Genomic DNA, 5,331 nt, shown 5'->3' with positions numbered 1-5,331 from the left:
TCCTGGGCCCCTGCATTATTAGCATTTGTCCAGTTTCCTGTCACCTTCTCAGTGTTTGGCCCCTGCTTTATTAGTATTTGTCCCGTTTCCTGTCAACTTCTCAGTGTTTGGCCCCTGACCTCCAGGGCCCCTGCATTATTAGTATTTGTCCTGTTTCCTGTCACATTCTCAGTGTTTGGCCCCTGACCTCCTGGGCCCCTGCATTATTAGTATTTGTCACATTCTTAGTGTTTGGCCCCTGACCTTCTGGGCCCCTGCATTATTAGTATTTGTCCAGTTTCCTGTCACATTCTCAGTGTTTGGCCCCTGACCTCCTGGGCCCCTGCATTATTAGCATTTGTCCAGTTTCCTGTCACCTTCTCAGTGTTTGGCCCCTGACCTCCTGGGCCCCTGCATTATTAGTATTTGTCCCGTTTCCTGTCACATTCTCAGTATTTGGCCCCTGACCTCCTGGGCCCCTGCATTATTAGTATTTGTCCAGTTTCCTGTCACATTCTCAGTGTTTGGCCCCTGCATTATTAGTATTTGTCCTGTTTCCTGTCACCTTCTCAGTGTTTGGCCCCTGACCTCCAGGGCCCCTGCATTATTAGCATTTGTCCAGTTTCCTGTCACATTCTCAGTGTTTGGCCCCTGACCTCCTGGGCCCCTGCATTATTAGTATTTGTCCCGTTTCCTGTCACATTCTCAGTGTTTGGCCCCTGACCTCCTGGGCCCCTGCATTATTAGTATTTGTCCCGTTTCCTGTCACATTCTCAGTGTTTGGCCCCTGACCTCCTGGGCCCCTGCATTATTAGTATTTGTCCTAGTCACATTCTCAGTGTTTGGCCCCTGACCTCCTGTGCCCCTGCATTATTAGCATTTGTCCAGTTTCCTGTCACCTTCTCAGTGTTTGGCCCCTGACCTCCAGGGCCCCTGCATTATTAGTATTTGTCCTGTTTCCTGTTACATTCTCAGTGTTTGGCCCCTGACTTCCTGGACCCCTGCATTATTAGTATTTGTCACATTCTTAGTGTTTGGCCCCTGACCTTCTGGGCCCCTGCATTATTAGTATTTGTCACGTTTCCTGTCACATTCTCAGTGTTTGGCCCCTGACCTCCTGGGCCCCTGCATTATTAGCATTTGTCCAGTTTCCTGTCACATTCTCAGTGTTTGGCCCCTGACCTCCTGGGCCCCTGCATTATTAGTATTTGTCCCGTTTCCTGTCACATTCTCAGTGTTTGGCCCCTGACCTCCTGGGCCCCTGCATTATTAGTATTTGTCCCGTTTCCTGTCACATTCTCAGTGTTTGGCCCCTGACCTCCTGGGCCCCTGCATTATTAGTATTTGTCCCAGTCACATTCTCAGTGTTTGGCCCCTGACCTCCTGGGCCCCTGCATTATTAGCATTTGTCCAGTTTCCTGTCACATTCTCAGTGTTTGGCCCCTGACCTCCTGGGCCCCTGCATTATTAGTATTTGTCCAGTTTCCTGTCACATTCTCAGTGTTTGGCCCCTGACCTCCTGGGCCCCTGCATTATTAGTATTTGTCCCGTTTCCTGTCACATTCTCAGTGTTTGGCCCCTGACCTCCTGGGCCCCTGCATTATTAGTGTTTGTCCCTTTTCCTGTCACATTCTCAGTGTTTGGCCCCTGACCTCCTGGGCCCCTGCATTATTAGTATTTGTTCAGTTTCCTGTCACACTCTCAGTGTTTGGCCCCTGACCTCCTGGACCCCTGCATTATTAGTATTTGTCCCGTTTCCTGTCACATTCTCAGTATTTGGACCCTGACCTCCAGGGCCCCTGCATTATTAGTATTTGTCCTGTTTCCTGTTACATTCTCAGTGTTTGGCCCCTGACCTCCTGGGCCCCTGCATTATTAGTATTTGTTCAGTTTCCTGTCACACTCTCAGTGTTTGGCCCCTGACCTCCTGGACCCCTGCATTATTAGTATTTGTCCCGTTTCCTGTCACATTCTCAGTGTTTGGCCCCTGACCTCCTGGGCCCCTGCATTATTAGTATTTGTCCCGTTTCCTGTCACATTCTCAGTGTTTGGCCCCTGACCTCCTCGGCCCCTGCATTATTAGTATTTGTCCCATTTCCTGTCACATTCTCAGTATTTGGCCCCTGACCTCCAGGGCCCCTGCATTATTAGTATTTGTCCTGTTTCCTGTTACATTCTCAGTGTTTGGCCCCTGACCTCCTGGGCCCCTGTATTATTAGTATTTGTCACATTCTTAGTGTTTGGCCCCTGACCTTCTGGGCCCCTGCATTATTAGTATTTGTCCAGTTTCCTGTCACCTTCTCAGTGTTTGGCCCCTGACCTCCTGGGCCCCTGCATTATTAGCATTTGTCCAGTTTCCTGTCACCTTCTCAGTGTTTGGCCCCTGACCTCCTGGGCCCCTGCATTATTAGTATTTGTCCCGTTTCCTGTCACACTCTCAGTGTTTGGCCCCTGACCTCCTGGGCCCCTGCATTATTAGTATTTGTCCCGTTTCCTGTCACCTTCTCAGTGTTTGGCCCCTGACCTCCTGGGCCCCTGCATTGTTAGCATTTGTCCAGTTTCCTGTCACCTTCTCAGTGTTTGGCCTCTGACCTCCTGGGCCCCTGCATTATTAGTATTTGTCCCGTTTCCTGTCACATTCTCAGTATTTGGCCCCTGACCTACTGGGCCCCTGCATTATTAGTATTTGTCCTGTTTCCTGTCACCTTCTCAGTGTTTGGCCCCTGACCTCCAGGGCCCCTGCATTATTAGTATTTGTCCTGTTTCCTGTTACAGTCTCAGTGTTTGGCCCCTGACCTCCTGGGCCCCTGCATTATTAGTATTTGTCCCATTCTTAGTGTTTGGCCCCTGACCTTCTGGGCCCCTGCATTATTAGTATTTGTCACGTTTCCTGTCACATTCTCAGTGTTTGGCCCCTGACCTCCTGGGCCCCTGCATTATTAGCATTTGTCCAGTTTCCTGTCACATTCTCAGTGTTTGGCCCCTGACATCCAGGGCCCCTGCATTATTAGTATTTGTCCAGTTTCCTGTCACATTCTCAGTGTTTGGCCCCTGCTTTATTAGTATTTGTCCCGTTTCCTGTCACCTTCTCAGTGTTTGGCCCCTGACCTCCAGGGCCCCTGCATTATTAGTATTTGTCCTGTTTCCTGTTACATTCTCAGTGTTTGGCCCCTGACCTCCTGGGCCCCTGCATTATTAGTATTTGTCACATTCTTAGTGTTTGGCCCCTGACCTTCTGGGCCCCTGCATTATTAGTATTTGTCCAGTTTCCTGTCACCTTCTCAGTGTTTGGCCCCTGACCTCCTGGGCCCCTCCATTATTAGCATTTGTCCAGTTTCCTGTCACCTCAGTGTTTGGCCCCTGCTTTATTAGTATTTGTCCCGTTTCCTGTCACCTTCTCAGTGTTTGGCCCCTGACCTCCAGGGCCCCTGCATTATTAGTATTTGTCCTGTTTCCTGTCACATTCTCAGTGTTTGGCCCCTGACCTCCTGGGCCCCTGCATTATTAGTATTTGTCACATTCTTAGTGTTTGGCCCCTGACCTTCTGGGCCCCTGCATTATTAGTATTTGTCCAGTTTCCTGTCACATTCTCAGTGTTTGGCCCCTGACCTCCTGGGCCCCTGCATTATTAGCATTTGTCCAGTTTCCTGTCACCTTCTCAGTGTTTGGCCCCTGACCTCCTGGGCCCCTGCATTATTAGTATTTGTCCCGTTTCCTGTCACATTCTCAGTATTTGGCCCCTGACCTCCTGGGCCCCTGCATTATTAGTATTTGTCCAGTTTCCTGTCACATTCTCAGTGTTTGGCCCCTGACCTCCTGGGCCCCTGCATTATTAGTATTTGTCCTGTTTCCTGTTACATTCTCAGTGTTTGGCTCCTGACCTCCTGGGCCCCTGCATTATTAGTATTTGTCACATTCTCAGTATTTGGCCCCTGACCTCCTGGGCCCCTGCATTATTAGTTTTTGTCCAGTTTCCTGTCACATTCTCAGTGTTTGGCCCCTGACCTCCTGGGCCCCTGCATTATTAGTATTTGTCCTGTTTCCTGTTACATTCTCAGTGTTTGGCCCCTGACCTCCTGGGCCCCTGCATTATTAGTATTTGTCACATTCTCAGTATTTGGCCCCTGACCTTCTGGGCCCCTGCATTATTAGTATTTGTCCAGTTTCCTGTCACCTTCTCAGTGTTTGGCCCCTGACCTCCTGGGCCCCTGCATTATTAGCATTTGTCCAGTTTCCTGTCACCTTCTCAGTGTTTGGCCCCTGACCTCCTGGGCCCCTGCATTATTAGTATTTGTCCCGTTTCCTGTCACACTCTCAGTGTTTGGCCCCTGACCTCCTGGGCCCCTGCATTATTAGTATTTGTCCCGTTTCCTGTCACCTTCTCAGTGTTTGGCCCCTGACCTCCTGGGCCCCTGCATTATTAGCATTTGTCCAGTTTCCTGTCACCTTCTCAGTGTTTGGCCCCTGACCTCCTGGGCCCCTGTATTATTAGTATTTGTCCCGTTTCCTGTCACATTCTCAGTATTTGGCCCCTGACCTCCTGGGCCCCTGCATTATTAGTATTTGTCCTGTTTCCTGTCACCTTCTCAGTGTTTGGCCCCTGACCTCCAGGGCCCCTGCATTATTAGTATTTGTCCTGTTTCCTGTTACAGTCTCAGTGTTTGGCCCCTGACCTCCTGGGCCCCTGCATTATTAGTATTTGTCACATTCTTAGTGTTTGGCCCCTGACCTTCTGGGCCCCTGCATTATTAGTATTTGTCACGTTTCCTGTCACATTCTCAGTGTTTGGCCCCTGACCTCCTGGGCCCCTGCATTATTAGCATTTGTCCAGTTTCCTGTCACATTCTCAGTGTTTGGCCCCTGACCTCCTGGGCCCCTGCATTATTAGTATATGTCCCGTTTCCTGACACATTCTCAGTGTTTGGCCCCTGACCTCCTGGGCCCCTGCATTATTAGTATTTGTCCAGTTTCCTGTCACATTCTCAGTGTTTGGCCCCTGCTTTATTAGTATTTGTCCCGTTTCCTGTCACCTTCTCAGTGTTTGGCCCCTGACCTCCAGGGCCCCTGCATTATTAGTATTTGTCCTGTTTCCTGTTACATTCTCAGTGTTTGGCCCCTGACCTCCTGGTCCCCTGCATTATTAGTATTTGTCACATTCTTAGTGTTTGGCCCCTGACCTTCTGGGCCCCCTGCATTATTAGTATTTGTCCAGTTTCCTGTCACCTTCTCAGCGTTTGGCCCCTGACCTCCTGGGCCCCTGCATTATTAGCATTTGTCCAGTTTCCTGTCACCTTCTCAGTGTTTGGCCCCTGCTTTATTAGTATTTGTCCCGTTTCCTGTCACCTTCTCAGT

This window comes from Phyllobates terribilis, unplaced genomic scaffold (genome assembly GCF_046119375.1).
Source record: "Phyllobates terribilis strain yellow unplaced genomic scaffold, ASM4611937v1 Scaffold_10__3_contigs__length_209671492, whole genome shotgun sequence".
Lineage (NCBI taxonomy): Eukaryota > Metazoa > Chordata > Amphibia > Anura > Dendrobatidae > Phyllobates > Phyllobates terribilis.
This window is presented reverse-complemented; position numbering follows the sequence as displayed.